General features: G+C 43.5%; 1 protein-coding gene across 1 annotated transcript in view; it reads right to left on the bottom strand.

Annotated features, from left to right (window-relative positions):
• Positions 1 to 14,847: 14,847 nt before the first annotated feature.
• The window catches only part of LOC142064232 (uncharacterized), a 46,546-nt gene continuing 44,821 nt past the window's right edge, over positions 14,848 to 16,572 (bottom strand). The window contains exon 18 of the mRNA XM_075108901.1: positions 14,848 to 15,166. The gene's annotated coding sequence lies outside the window, so the exon portion shown is untranslated. The remainder of the gene's footprint in view (positions 15,167 to 16,572) is intronic.

Here is a 16,572-nt window from a genome sequence, read left to right as displayed (position 1 = left end):
CTTCTCTTCTCCTCCCCCCCCCCCCCCCCCCCGCCACCACTTTCTGCCTTCCTCTTTTTTTCTTTCTTTTTTTTTTTTTTTCCTTTCTTTCTTCACCCCGGTCCTTTCACAAGCTCTTTAAAACACGCCGTTAAAAAGCTGCCAAACAAAATAAATACTTTCCTGTTCACCCTTATCTCCCCTCTCTCCACATCAAGAAAAAAGGAGAGTGAGAAGGAGAGAGGGTGAGGGGAAAAAAAAAAAAAAACAAAAAACCCACAACCCTCAGGTGAATTATTGATGAGAGAGAGGAGAAGAGAGAGGTCGTGAAGAAATAAAACCATCTGACGTTGCCATGATTGCCGCTGCTGGCTCTCTCTCCCCTTCGAGCCGGAGATCCGGGATGCGCTGGGTGCCGGAGCGGAGCGGTGGTACCTTACCCCAAAGCTAGATCCTGTGTCTGATATCACTGCCGGGGTGCTGCAGACTCCACTCCTCTCTCTCTCTCTTCCCCATCCCCCCTCTCTGCCACAACCCCCCCCCCCCAAAGAGTTATGTCATAACAAACCTGCCCAGCTCTCACCTAGCCGGGCAGATACGGCGCTTCATTACTAGAGATGCTCCTCGTGCAATTGGCCCCTACACAGACACACACGCTCGTCTTCCCAGGCAACTTTTTAAGCAGCCACAAAGCCAAAGGGAAAGCAAGAAACCATTGCAACGTCCTCTGTTTTCAAAAGGAGCAGGGGGAACGAACTGCAGCCTGCTTGAAAGGCAGCATCTAACCCTGGAGGAGTCTCCCAGGGCACAGACCTCCCGTGCACGGGTTTGGGATGACACCCCGACCCTGTGCACGCTGCCGTTGACTCCCCGCCACGCAGCCGGAGGGAAGCAGCCCTCCTCAAAGCCGATGGCTCGGACACTCGGATCACCGATAGGGCTTCACTGGCTGCTCTTTGAGAATTAATGTTGCCAGGTACCACCTCATGGTGCTGCCAAACGGCAGCCTCCGCTAATGTTTTGATTAGACACCTCTGTCTAGTTTTAGTTTCTTTTTTTTGATGTGTGCTGAAAGGACTGGAAGATGGGGCAGGTCCTTAGCTTAGTGCTCCCACGTATTTCAAGATTACTAAGAACGTGACTGGTTTGGTGCTGCTGATGGCTTCTAGAGAAGATCTTTCCTCCATCACCTGGTTGCTTTTGAAACAGGCTCTTCAGAGCCTAAACCCTCTTCAGAGACCGGCAGAAACGATACAGTGCTCCCAGAAGTAGAAATGGCTAAAGAGATTTCCATCCAAACCAACACCAAAGTGCCAACAGTTCATAAGAAAGTGAGCACACGATTTTTAGATCAATACCTTTCAATGCAACAGGTTTTTTGTGCCTATAACAGCTTTGCAACAAATATGTCCCATGTCACCCATTAACCTTCATCCACTTCTTGCCCAGAGGCATCTCTAGCTGGGTGCAGCTCATCTACCCTTCCAACCCAGCTGGAAAAGGTGCCGACCTGTCCCGGAGCTGTGACTGCCAGCACAGCTTGCTGCCTCCTGTTCCGTAAAGGAAGAGGCCTGGCATGCAGACAGCTCTCGCAGCACCTCAGCTCTGTGTGCTAACAAATGCTGGCCATAAGTCTGGAGTCTAACAGGCAAAAGAAATTAAAGAAACGACAGGAAAATAAGAGGAGGAATGAAAAGCACCAAAACCTACTCGCTAGGGAACACCGAGGCTTCCTGCAGGCAAACGTGAGCTGGGCCTGGTTTTCCGCTGATGTGGAGAACTGAGGGTGAAGCATTAATGCTGAAGAACTTAGGAAATCTTTTGAGAAGCCATAAGGCATCCAGAAGTCCTCTTAGCTAGAAATGAATGCAATCCTCTCTAAAATTCAGAAAGCCAGACCCAGATTTTAAGGAATCCCATTGGCCAGACAAGAGGTAAAAAGAAATTTTACTGTTTTCTAGGAATGCATGAATATCCTCTCAGTCAGTGACACCAACCAAGACGGAGAGAAGAGCCAAGCTGAGAGGTACCACTTGCTGTAAACAAGGAAAGGAAACAAGAAATAAAATAAATACTTGCAGCCCAACTTTGTCCATTTGGCAGAAATTGGAGCTGCAGATTAAAAGATTTATGCCAACGCGTAGGAACCCCTGTCTGGAGGACTCTTGCAAAACAAAGCTGCATTAAAATAGGAAAATATTTTGTGCCACAATATTTTGTAAACAAATACAAATGTATAAATTATTCCACCCCCCATTTCAACAGCTCGTGCTTAAAAAGTCTTCTGTACCTCGTGCTGCTGAGTGGCCCTTTAACACTGCACAAATGACAGCAAAGGTATTTGTAACACCTACAGAAATTGAGATTGACATTTGAAACTGCTGACCGTTTTGAAAGATCAGTCGTTTGTCAGAGATTGAAAATTTTATTCCAGACAAGTTGTTTTTATTTCGTTTTGTTGTGGGCAATGACATTAACTGCCTCTATAGTAGGGGGAAAAAATGGAAAAACAAGAAAATAGCCAAAATTCACATGAAGAAACTGAAAAAAAAAAGGAAAGGAACATGAAAGCCCAACTATCAGCAAGAGAAGGTGCAAGCCGAGTCTGGTTTTTCAAAAGTTGACTTTCCTATTTCCTGGCCTGCAGGTGCAGGCGCCTGCTAAGTCTGGCCTGGCAACACCGTTCCGCGTCTCTCCCTCGACTGCGTAAGGCCCTGTTCTGCACAGAGCAGGCGCCGAAGTGCAGACAAAGCCAAGAGGAGAAGCACCTCTCGCTCCTGCGCTTTCCTCCCGGAGCCGTGCAAACACTTCTGTGCACGCGGGTTGCTGCAGCTGGGTGCACAGATTAGTAAGTAAGCAGGCAGCTGACTAACTGCAGCCATTTCTGAACACGGCTACTTAATTTCAGAGCTCAGCTGCGATAAAGTTAAGCGCAAGTTAGGAACCAATTTGCACGCATATTTTGCGCGCGGTTATAAACCTTCTTTTGAGAGCAGTCTGCAAAAGCTAAGTGCCCCTCACCTCATACAACCTACTGTGGAAAAATCAGAAAATATAACAAAAATTCTCTTGGAACTACCTGTCGGTCTGCGCAGATAAGACGTACATGAATGATTAACGTCATACTTCTCATCACCGACAAAAGGAGGCTGAGGTAGACGCTGCCCTGCAGCGTGGATCACATTTTCAGAAATGTCAACAATTTCCAATGTTCTGGCGGATGGCATTCCATTTTGACATCAGCGGCATCCCAATATGAGGGAAGTCCAATTAAATGAGGCTGCTAATAAAGACGATGTGAAAAAGGGAGCAGATTCTGCCCCTGTATTTTGCCCGCAGGCGTGCTAGGCACGCGCTCGTAGGCGGTTCCAGGCTGAAACCCCTATTTTATTTGAAAGACCTTTTGAACTGTGGTGTTGGAGAGGGGGAAATCTCAGCCACCAGGGCTCCTCTTCCTGTCTTGGAATCCCTTGCCTTTGACTTAGGACATTTGTTCTTATTTACAAAAAGGTACGGACAAACTCTTCTCATGATTTCATCGTTGTCTTTCCCAAGGCTAAAACCTGTTCTAGAGTACTACCGACTCTGTTTCTGGCTTGATCATCGCTCGGGAAAACCAGCAACGTTTATGGAGTCGACGGAACGGGACCGAGCGGAGGCTGTGCAGCAGCGCTGGCCCTTGCCTGTAGCCGCGGGTACGCACCGGAGGACGGCGGAGCTCCCTCCCTTGTGGAAACCAGCAGCTGCTCAATCAGAAGTTTTGGTTTCCGACACTTGGAAGTAGAAGGCGCTATGTTTCAGTAAATATTCTTCTCCCTGAAGGGTAACCGGTATTGAGATTTCAGATGACATCTATTAGCAACATGAATTCAAGAGATGAATAAGACTATTAAAACTTTTCCTTAGCAGTAAGACATTTGCAGGTTGGAGACAAGGAAGCAGAATACCGGGACGAGCAGAATTCGACACAGCAATCACACTTTAACAGCCAAGGCCTAAAAGCACAGAGGAAATCCTAATAGATTTCCTCTGCTCTGTGAAAAGGAAAGCAAAATAAAGGCCATCAGGGAAAGTGCATTCTGGGGGGCAGAGAGCTGAACTGAAAATAAAAATTAAATTCATCCTGGAAATAAAATTAAGATAACCCACAAACAAGTTAGCATTCTTGGGCATTCAAAAGTAAAGCATCACACTCAATAATGCTGTAGATAAAGCCTTTTTTGACCGCTCAGACACGGCACCCAACCACAGCTCAGAGAGTAACGGTGGCAGTTAAAATCTTGGCGGTGATGGCGTAAGCCCTTAAACAGAGACCAGAGCTTGCTACCAGTAACCTCCAAGCTGATAACTGGGCTGGTAGGGCTGACCTGCAGCCGGCTGCATGAAGAAGGCAGGGCCTGGTCTTGGCCACGGGGAGCCCACGCGTTGACTGGCGCAGTGCTGCTGGCATGGCCATGAACTTTGGTCCACGATCATCAGTTGGACTTGATGATCCTAGAGGTCTTTTCCAACCTCTATAATTCCATGGCTCTATGACTTGTTCACATGACGCTCCCAGAGAGATTGGATCTATAAATAATATACATAACCCAGCCCCAAGTCCACGCCTCAGTAAACAGACTGAAAAGCCCCTGACACCAAACTTCCTGAACCATATTACCTGAAACTACCTGAACCATATCACCAAATACCATATCACCACCCACGCAGTGGGAAGAGAGCTTAAAGGTCATTAGCAACGGTGTTTGTTTGGGTGGTTGGGCTGGGTTTTAATTGCTGGACAAAAAGAAGGAAGTTTGCTGGGGATGCTGTGGGAAAGGCAAGTTGAAATGCGAAGTTTGCATTTAATTCATAAGCAGCAAGGTTAATGATTGTTCTTATTTTCTCTGACAAAGAATTTCTTAGTATTGATCCAGTTCCCTCTAACAGGGATTTTTTTTTTCCTTCCTTTGAGTGAAAAATGAGTAAAATAAATAGCAACAATGGTCAAGAATGGAAATTCGGTTAGATTAAAGTCACTGTTTCTTTCCCTTTCTGGAAACATAGTGTGAAAGCCTAAAACCATCTCCAGTTGGAAGTATTTTCCCTTTCAGAGGGAACTTTCTGCACCGAGGCAGGCGTGCTAGGCGTTTTTCTGACAAAGGGAAGAGCCGCAGGGAGAATAAGGAGAAAACACCATGTTTACATTTACATTTTCTTTTACCTCTTGGCTTGTAAACCTGCATTAAATACAATTTCTGTATCAATATTGCATGATACCTTTCAAATCTCTTTGGAAAAAAACATCTTGCTTTATATAATTAGTCATTTGCCTTACAAAAGGGAGAAATAATCTGCCTCAGACTTCCTCTCCTGCTTTTGAGCTTCTTGCTTGTGTCTAGAGGCCTTATGAATTCTCCTAACCCCGTGGTAACAGGAGCCCTCCTTCCTCTCCTTTTCTTTTTTCTTTCTCCTAATTATGTTTCCCTTCTGTCAAGCTGAGCTTTCTGTTTGCTGAATGCGTTCCACGGTTTTGTAGTGAGCTGGTTGAGCACCCATCAGCCTCCTCCTAGGATTAAACCCCAGCTCCGGTGATGCTTTACTTGGCTTTTTGCTGAACTCATCCTAATGAGGACGTGCGAGGTGAACCAGTGCGGGAGCGGCGGGGGGAGAGGCAGGCGGAAGGGCTGGATTCAAAGGCAGAATACTGATGACGATTCAAACCGGTGTTTATGGAGCTCAGCGGTCAGACTTTTTACTGTCTTTTGACATTCTTTCAGGCTAAATATTGTATTTCCTGAGTTGGCTGGCGTCTCCATCTGGCCGTTGGCTCCCGTACAGACTAACTTGTCTTTTAGACAGCTGGCCCCGTGGCTTTCAGCTAGTTACACAGTTTCTTGGCCGAATGCAAAACGGATTCACCTGGCTAATGAGCTTAATGGTTCTTAAGAAGATTCTGTAAATATTTTACAAAGTAAATTTCACTTCATTTCTTTAGGCACAAAATGTAAAGGGATTCTATAGGAATATAATAAGAACTTCAGCCGTACATACGCATATGGCTGGGATGACTAAAATGAATAAAAGTTTTCGCTATTTAATTCAGACAGATGCAGAATCAAGCCTAGATTTTCCTTGCTTTATTTTAATCTAAAAGCCAACCTTGCTTGGCTTTTTAAGCAAGCTTTTTCTGTACGTTTGCCTATTTTTAATGTACCTCGCTTCATTCCATTCCATCTTCAAGTATTTTTTTAAACTTTCTGCAGCAGTGGAACAGAGAAACCAATGAAGACTAATTGTCTACTTATATTTGTTGGGCTTCTTTAATGTCCCTGACCCTCTGCTATAATAAATTTGTGTTTTGATGGTCATCTTTGGACACAGAATTTATAATTCCATGTGAATTTTCGAGGCGATTAAGAAAGTGAAGTCAGCAGGAGGTCTGCATGCGTGTAAAGGTAAAACTGTTCAGATACGCTGCCAGCACTGGCATTTGAGGGCTTTGTTCAGCATTTCTAACGCAGCAAAGCCTTCTAGTTGGCCAACACTGCAAACCTGAGCACACTTCGGGCCCAAGCACAAAGTGCAAATCAGGGTTTGAAGTGTCCGCGGCCACATTCTGCGACTCCTTACGGCAGCGCGTTTCTGCGGTTACTCTTTGATGGATGTCTGGAAATATTCCAGTTACACTGTGTCCTGTAGAGTTAGTCTGGATTTACGTCAGTGTAAAACCGAGAGCAAAATTTGACCCTGAAGGTTCTTTTTACTCCCTCACAGATCCTAGGATGGAGTCACTTTTTTGCAACATTAATAGGCCAGTAAATTTCATCATTAATCTTGGCTGGGCTATCCACAAATAGTTTAATATTTCTTGTGATTATTTTTATTTAAAATATTTCCAGTAAATCTCTTTCTAATTTACATGTTTAAACCCCTTGTAAAAACAGGGCTTTGGTGGATTAAGAGCATAAAATCAACTTACATACATTAACTGCCTTTGTAGCAAGTACTTGCAGCTATATAACTTGTAATGAAGTAAAATTTAATTCTTTTTTTACTATTGCGTTTCAGTTCATGTCTAAAAAAATCCCCAAACTCTTCTTTTCACCTTTTCAACTAATTTACCTGATACATTTGTGCAATTTTACAAAATAAATAATTTTGCGAAGCGCTGCGCCGAACTATGCAACGATCTTAGATTTTTCAATCGCATTTTAATGAGGCAAGAAGTGTGATTTTTTTGCCAAGTGGAATCAAATCAGATGACACGGCCAGAAAACCAGAAAAACAGCCTAGCGGGAAAACCTCTCCCTTTTAGCAGGAGGGAAGGGGAAGGGACATGGGTTTGTTGCTTACTCCGAGCTTCAGACCCATTTCACTGAGCAGGGTGGTGACAGCGAACTCAGGATGGAGTTTGCAAAGGCTACAGCAATCTGCTGGGAGTCAGTTTAGCTTAAGCTGTTGGCTACATTTTGTGGATATAGTTTGCTAATTTGGTGTCAAGGAAACCACAGAAAAATGAGATCGTGAAGTGGTGTAATTTAGTGCATCCTCTTTGACATCAATCAAGGTACACCAATCACCTCCCCTCAGGAGAATTTGTCCCAGATAAATTTCTCACCGAGTGGTTTTCATAGCAAGGGCCAAAGGAAAACTAAAAATAGCATTGCTAAGGGAATAATTTGCTTTAAAAGAAGTGTCTAAGACAGTGACTTAAGAGACTGTCCAGTGGTTGTATTGCTTGTTTCATATTTAAAGGGAGTGGATTGACTGGGAGACTTGTGATGCTATTCAGGGAGGAAGCCACAGGGAACGGCTTCGCATTAGGATTTTTAGTGCCATCTATTGAGATGTGTCAACTTTACCACAAGGAAAAAAAAAACAGATTTTTTTAATATATTGTAGGTTTCATTTTTTAGCTTACCAACTTTCATTGCATCCGTTTGCTGCTCAGGCTAGTTTCCAGCCTCCTTGCAGCACGGGTCAGATGGGATGGTCCTGCTACATTCACACGCTATTGGGAAACATATGAAAATCACAGCACGGTACTTCCAAGTAGCCAGTTTCTCTCCTCTCATTTCAGAATAAATATCATATAAGCAAATCTCCAAAGCTGGGCACAGCCCTCCAAATCCCTAGAAACACCTTGGCAACTGGGACAGAAACATTTCATGGCATCTTTTTTACTTCTCCTCCCCAGTATATGGCTTCCAACAGCTATTCTCTGCTCCTCCAACAGGTTTTTTAACCTTTCTGCAGAGGTCAAGCTGCTTGCAGGGGCTGGTGCTGAGGCAAGCTGGGGTGGCATAGTCGGGCCAAAACCACAGGAAAGCTCCATATGGAGAGACCTAAAGGAGCAAAGCTGAGCGAATAAATGATTTCTTTAAAATGAACTGACCAAAGAAAAGGGTTAAAGGAACAAAACAGTTTGGGGATCAACCGCCAGAAGTGTACTTTCCACTTTGAAGAAAGAAATGGTCTTAGGCCAAATGAAACCTTTCCTTGAGAAAAGTAGAGAGGTTTGTTTTGTCTACAGACTTTGTCGTTAAATGCTGGCTAATTTCTGAAGAACAAGCTTCCAAAGAAAAATCTTGATGTTTGTTTTGTTGAGGTAGTTACAACATTTCCACTTTCCTTCCATTTCCTTTTATTTTTTACTTACTTTTTCATTCGTTTTGCTAGGGATCAGCAGGGCTAGAGAGAGACGAGAAAATCTGACCCTGGTTCTTCTAGAAATTTCCTCTAAAAATTTGACTTTTCCAGACAGTATTTGCGACTGCAAATGTGCAAAAGTACCTCAAAGCGTCTAAATTTTATGTCAGTCTTTCAGAGGTGGAACTCGGTATCTCAAAGCTTGTTCCTGTTGTTTTCCCAAAAGCACGCATCTTTTAAAACCAATGTGTCATTTTCTCAACATTTTGGTTTATAGATCATTTGGATAACAAATGTTGTAATTTCAATTGTGGGGCCAATTTAGGGAGTGCATGTAATTCATTTAACTTAAATCTGCAAAATATATAACATCAGGTGTCCATTCAGTTCTAATATTTGTGGTTCCCAATTGGTAGTGGGTTAGAAAACGGGCAAATGAGTCTTTCAATCGGAGAAAGGAAATAACGCTATGTAACTTACCCAAGTATTCAGGCAGCCTGAATAGTAAGTCTTTTAAGGTACATGTGCCTCTTGGTTGTCTGTTTGAGGATTCAGGACCAAATTTCACTTTCTCTTGCATTTGTACCATTATCTAAAGTGGTCTGGAAGTGAAGCTTAATAGGCAATTTTAAAAGGAAGGATGCTTGGTTTTGTTTTTTTTAATTTATCTTCGACTTCATTAGTTGGTATAACAATTTTCAGCTATAAGTTAGCAACACATTTAGAGATAAACATAAAGTATGAATAGCCTAACCTTTGTAGCAGACGGGAATTGATTAATCTAGTTAAATATTGTGATGGTTTTTAATCAAAGCAAAGCAATGCAGGACTTTCTTCCAAGATTTACTTGCCTCCAGCAAGCCTAACTGGTGCTTCTCCTGCATCTCTCTAAAATGGAATCCCAACAGAGAAGCAATTTTTTTTCTTGGTCAGGTATTTAAAACATAGTTTTGTTACACATGCTTTGTTATTTTTAATTTGTTTTGGGTTTTTTTGCAAGAGACTATTAGAATCATAGAACCATAGGATTATTAAGGTTGGAAAAGACCTCTAGGATCATCAAAAGTCCAACTGTCAACCCAACCCCCCCAGGCCTCCTAAACCATGCCCTGAAGTGCTGCATCTACACGTCTTTTAAATACCCCCAGGGACGCTGACTCCATCATCTCTCTGGGCAGCCTGTGCCAATGTCTGACCATACATAAGCAGTGATTCCCCAGGTGTTGATACTAAACGACTCCTTATATGCCTGTTGAAGTATCAGATATGGATAAGGACAAAAAAATCCCCAAACCCTGAAGTTTGAAAGAAATATTAGGATCATGTTAGATACACCATATTTTTCAGCACTCTCAACCCTCTTTAAAGCTTGATACCTGTCACGGTTTAACCCCAGCCAGGAACTGCGCCCACGCAGCCACTCACTCGCTCCCCCCGCTGCGATGGGGGAGAGAATCGGAAGGGGGAAAGTGAGAAAGCTCATGGGCTGAGACAAAGACAGTCTAACAGGGAAAGCAAAAGCCGCGCACACAAGCAGAGCAAACCAAGGAATCCCTTCCCTCCTCCCCACGGGCAGGCGGGTGCTCAGCCATCCCCAGGGCAGCAGGGCTCCATCACACCCAACGGGGACCAGGGAAGGCAAACGCCATCGCTCCCAACGTGCCCCCTTCCCCCTCCTCCCCCAGCTCCATGTGCTGAGCATGGCGCCGTGTGGTGTGGGACAGCCCTGGGGTCAGCTGGGGTCACTGTCCCGGCCGTGTCCCCTCCCGGCCCCTTGTGCCCCCCCAGCCCCTCGCTGGTGGGGTGGGGTGAGGGGCAGGAAAGGCCTTGGCTCTGGGTAAGCCCTGCTCAGCAGGAACGAAACCACCCCTGGGTCAGCAGCACTGTTTCCAGCACTAATCCAAACCACAGCCCTGTACCAGCTGCTAGGGAGAAAATTAACTCTCTCCCAGCCAAAACCAGCACAACACCACATTTACAGTGTTCCTCTGGGCTGGGCTGTGCATACACCACTACTGGAGTACAGAAGCATTAAATTAATTTTTCCGTCTTCCACCCTTCCATCTTCCCTTAATCTGAAAATTGTGGCAGCAGCACAAAGGGTAAAACACATTCCCTATATGTCCTGCAAGGCTTGTCCCTTAATCTAAAATGGTAAATTCTCATGAATAGCACTATTTTTTGTAAGCGTATACGATACTTTACAAACTGTGCCCACAGAAAGTGTCCTGGAAAGCATTTACCATCTCGGGCCAAACGAGACACCACAACTGAAGGTGATCAGCCAGTGCATGGGAAACACACAGCAGTGCAAGAGCTAGGTTAGAACTCCTTCAGATCCCCCCTAAACTTTCTAAGGAAAGCAAATTCATCCCAGAGGCCCCAACATTGTACAATTAACTATAGGTAATCTAGAATTCCTTATAGATGAACTGCGGCCACCCCTGGGACAAAGAGTTCAAGTCTTTTAAAAGCATTTTTCCATTAAGTTTGAATAATTTCCTGGATGTGTCACTGGGTAATTTTTAACCAGACCTTTCTGATTCTGTCCAAGCAAAGCTGTCAAGAACTATAAATATCTATTACCTATCTTTGTGGTAGTGAATACTTTAAAAAGATGCAGGGAAGAAAACAATACATATATTTCACAGCGAAGGAATCAAGTCCATCAAACCTAACAATTTCTCTCCCTGGGCTGGTAGATGTCTTTCCCAAGTGACAATCTGTTGTCATTTTTTAAATCCACCTTCTTAAGGAAATGAGGCTCCTGAGCTCACATTTTGTCTGTCTTTTGTCCTCAGCTAATAACCTCTAGAAACGTTCAACTCATCAACAGATGTGAAACCTCCATCTTCTCCATCATCAGAGATATTCAAAACCACATTGGACGCGGTCTTGGACCCTGCTCTGGACGCGATGACTTCCAGAGGTCGCCATTCTGTGATTCTGCTAAAACTCCTTTTTCTTTTTCTTTCCAATGAAGCTACCAAAATATGTAAAATAAATATAAAACCGGCAAAACAGAAGGAAAATGAAACAAATACCCAAACAGTGAGTACTTCTGAAGAGATTATAGGATTCAGTAATCACTCTGAAGTCAAAATATTTGACACGGGTGTCCTTCCCTGATATCCCGTTCCAAAAGCCATTTCTTAATATGCTGTATCTTGCCTCCCAGCTTTACGCCAATCCCAGTCCAAGGGATTTTCAGCTTGAAACATTGGCTGTCTTGCAGCAGGTAACAAAATTTGACTGACTGCATTCTGCTGAGCTCAAAGTTTTTCCACAGGATGACTTCATCAGGATGAATGCTAACAAGCAGTCATCTGAGTCTCAAGGGATTCAGATAAAAAAGCTTTAAGACAGAAGCTATTTTTTGCATGTGGTCCAGCCCTTTGAGGAGGGCATCAGAACAGCCTTCCTGCTTGCAGAAAGGCAGAGGCAAATTGATAAGAGGTATTTACACACCTAAAGCACAGGCTCTGCTTAACTGTTGTGCATTTGGTCCCCAGAACTGAACCTAAAAAGCCAAGTGTAGTCACCATGGTCATAGAAATCAGGCTGTAGGTGTTGTAGCTCCTCAGTCTCTAGCCCACAGCCTTGTCCTGAAGACAGATAGATGTGAGCTCTGGCCCCTGTACCAATGGTGGTTCTTTATTTTAACAGATGACTTTTCAATATAAAAATATACAAACATTTCTTGAAATAGTGACTGGCACTTAGGTTTCCTCCTTCCAGCTGACTGGCCCAATCTCTAGACAGTCATATTCTATGTGCAGCTCAATAACATTTGATGGCTGCTGCACAGCTGCAAGGGGAAAAGGTGGGAGCGATTGAAATGAATCACAACTGTTGTCTGAATTTCGTTCCCCGAAACGCCCGTTTCGCACGGCACACCCGCACGGACAAGGTACAATCGGTGCCTCGAAAGGAGCAGTTGTGAGAGCCAGAGGAGCGCCCGCCAGCTCGGCGCTGCAGGCTGGCTCCGCGCGGTGCTTCACCAAGCCCAGCCGGGGCTGTGCTTTAGCTTGGTGAGCAGAGTCATCACCGCCGGGCTGTCCTTTTGCAGGGCAAGTTCAGTAAATCCATAATCAAAAGGATTTTGTTTTTCATTTTCCTAATCAGCTTAATTCCTGACAACAAAGTGAGCCATCAGATTGTTTTAAATGCCAGGATTCCAAATAACGAACTTCAATTTAAGCATTAATGACAGCAATTTAGGATGTTATCTGGGAATTATTTACTGACTGAGAAAAGTTCCTGTTTTGAAACTGAGTCAAGCAAATTTCTATTTATAAGTACATCGTTTCAGGACAAGTCCTATGGAGCTGGTTCAGGAAAATTTCTAGGAGCTGCAAGAAGAATTTTGGTATAAATATGCTCATCAGACCTTGATCTTTATGGACAATAACCTTTGGGGTTATTTTCATTTTTTAGTTCAATGCTTGTGAGCACATAACGCCACCATAGCATACATCACCAGTTAGTTATCCTCGTGCAAGCAAAAGAGCGTCAGTTATTTATGTCTCAAAACACATTGCGGCATTTTTAAATTGCATCCAGAGACTTAAAAATCTGCATCTGAAACCTTTTGTTTCCAATGTCTTATTTGCAAAATATGCTCAAAGCAACATTTACCTACTTTGTAGTTTTCTGTTGTTTAATTACTGCTGACTGTCCTTGACTAATATATGCTCAACGGGCAAAATTCGTCCCTGGGTAAACAGGCGGCAAGTGTGAGGCTTAAGCACATTTAACAATCCCCACAACCATTTCAACGCGTACCCAAGAAAGCGCAGTCTGCTTCTCAGACATATCACATCAGCTGCAGTAATAGCCTGTGATGTGAAATACTCAAGTTAATGCTAAATCAAATCTTATTTGCAGAACCTATTCATACCTGCATGAGTCTGAGTTAGAGTTTTCATTAAAAGGCTCTCGGAATAAAGTAGAGGGTTCAACTTTTGGTACATTCTGCTTGGGTAGCGAGCAGCAACAGTGGAAAAAAAACCTAATATTTACATTTAGTTTGGTGAGAAAACTTAATAACTGAGTATTTTGGCAGTTTGAAAATGCCTTTCAAATGAGGGAATGAAATCTTGGCTCTATAAATATCCACAGCAAAACTTCTGCGAGTGATGCCGGGAAGGGTCTCACCAAGAGCCTTTTGAGTCCCTGTTTGAGTCAGAGCACCTCGGCACTCTGTCAAAGCAGTTCAAATTCCTTCATATATTATTCTTTAAGGCGAGCGCCTTGAAATTTGTTTGTGGTTCTGAGTCATCAATAGCAGCAACTTCTTAAGCATAGGAGTGAGTATTTTCTAATACTTTCCGGCTTTAGTTGTTGTACAGTGAGTGCCCAACAGGTTCCCTTTTAGAGACCCCATGTTTTAATTCACTTTGTCTAACACAATCTTTTTCTTCTCCTACAATTGGTGTTCGTATTTGAAAAGCATTAATTCAAGCTCGACCAGCACACATAGGTGACTTCAAAGCTTTTATGCACAGAACACCTTCCAGGCGAACACGATTTTTATTTTTACTTTACCGTTCATTTATAGAAATTAGCAGACGCAGGCTGCCTGTTGACTGGTTGTCTGGCAGTTCAAGTAGGAACAGGAAAGGAAAAAAAATTGGAAAGCAAAGTCCAGCGACTGTCCTAGGATATAATTATCCATCTATGGAAGTTAATTTTTTTCTCCTGGGTCTAGCGTTGGATAATTTCAGCTCTTTACAATCTTGGTTTGAGGAAACTCTGGGAAATTTCTGCCTCTGGGGGAAGATATTTGTATTTCAAACTGTGAATGTGTGGAAAACCCTTGGGAGCACTGGTACACATGTAACACCGGCCTCCCTGGGAGCTCAAGTCAATTCCGTGACCCATGCCTATGTGACTGCCATTTCTTACAGCATTTTTGGGGGGAGATTTGAATACACAGAAACACTGGGCAGGTGGATGAAGTCAGAGGTTTCTATGGGAAGCTCCAATGCTGGAGCGTGGGGCTTCTCTCGGTCACATTTTTGCTGGAGACAACTAATGTTTAACATGAGATCGAGGAATTCTCTCTCCTGTCCTTGCTGAAGTACTGCACGTACTACCAGTAGTGTGCATTTTAAGGAAACCAACTTTCAAGAGAGATCTCCATTTCCTTCGGGAGAGAGCGGCTCTTACACAGCTGAGCTGTCGTGAAAGAAGACTCAGTCCAGCACCAGACCCGCAGCCTTACTTCACACAACTGAACATCGAGACTGATTTTACTGAGCAAAGCTACTCACATAACGCCATCATTAAGCTTTCGCATTTCATACTACGCCAAAGGTCAGCTTCGTAGGTTTTGTGGGGAAACCGAGTAACCAAATGTCCATTTTACAAATGTAAAAATATTACCGATTCTTGCAGGGTGCTACCGGTGGAGCGCTCCCAGTTGTAGTAGTTTCCACAAACAGAAGGCGCACCCGATGCTTTGACTTTTATGACTACAGGTTTGCAGGATGAAACTGTCGGCTGCTCAAGAAGGATTCCACAGACATGATCCACACGGAGCCTTGGAGCTTGTCTATATAATTTCAAATAAATGTTGAGGCGTAGCAACTATTATTCTTTATACAAATAAAACTTAGTAATACTGTTGACTCTGAGAGACTTGAAAAACCCAGTCTTGTGCAAAATAACACTTGGGAAAAAGGAATGAGGTAGGGAACAAGTTATTTATTTATTTTTACATATATATCAGGAGCTCTCTGAGACTCACAGGCACTGAAGAAATAGCTTGTTTGAGAAAATTGAAACACGTCTCCTCAGTAAGCTCCTACTCCATAGGAAAGCTTTGTGCTCTCTGAAGGGCTAGAACTTCTTGCCAAGAAGGTATTTGGACATTAATTTTTTAAATTAATGCTCCAGGATATTCACACAAAGACACAGATATCGACTACTGTGTAGAATATATTTTTAATTGGAAGAGGCCATGCCAGCTGAGCTATAAAACAAGTACAAGCTGTTAGATATAATAATAGAGAAAAAAGACTAGGGGAAAAGAGTGAGTCATGAAAAAAAAAAGAGGAAAAAAAAGTATGTCGTTAAAAGAGACTTCCCAGGACTCCTGAGCTAAGGTAATAGTAGAAAAACATGAAACTTATCATGACCATCACGAATACTGTTCGGGGATGCAGGGATCCTGATACCATGGAAATGGCACTTGTATTCAGGATTATCTTACATGATTTACATATAAATGAAGATGATTCCGATATTGGAGCAGTAACACATCAAAAACTGCAAGTGTTGTTTACAGTGCACGTACATGCACTGCATGGGGCACTGTGGTCTAGAGGTGCAAGAAATTAGAAAGGAATTTAATTTTCCTCTTTCAATCAGAAATGAGTGATGTAAGCTGTAGCTCCTGATACGTAGATAGATGCCACTGACTTCGGTGTCAACCAGATGTCACTGCTCTGGCGCTGACTTGAGGCACATATAGCCAATATGGTTTCCATAAAATTAAATCCCTTTATTTGCTTCTCTAAATAATTTCCTGTAAAATAGGTATCAGGGGTACCGATTTTATTATTTGTCTTATATTTTATTCCTTTTGCCTCCGAGAAACATGACTGCATGTTCTTAACTGGAAGCAGAGCCCTGACAAGACTGTCGAGAAGCCACGATGATGTGCTTTGCTAGTGCAGACACGCAGGAGCTTACGGGTGGCAGCAACACCGGCGGTACAAAGCTGAGGGGACCCGCTGGGTATGTTGCTGCTGCAATGCAGAGCTCTAGTTCAGCCATCCTCTACCTCACATGAGACAGCTTCTATGTGTGATAGGTAGGTGCCTGGAAGACGACATTAAGCATACATAGTCTGTTGAGCCTCTTCCTCAAAGACCTTTTCAGACCTCCTCAAAGGGTGGATTTAAGGCAGAGAAGTTAAGCAGTGACGCCCGCTGGCATTCACTGCTGGCGCCGGGT

This window comes from Phalacrocorax aristotelis, chromosome 13 (genome assembly GCF_949628215.1).
Source record: "Phalacrocorax aristotelis chromosome 13, bGulAri2.1, whole genome shotgun sequence".
Lineage (NCBI taxonomy): Eukaryota > Metazoa > Chordata > Aves > Suliformes > Phalacrocoracidae > Phalacrocorax > Phalacrocorax aristotelis.
Note: the sequence above shows the minus strand (reverse complement) of the source record. Positions and strands in the feature narration are given on the sequence as shown.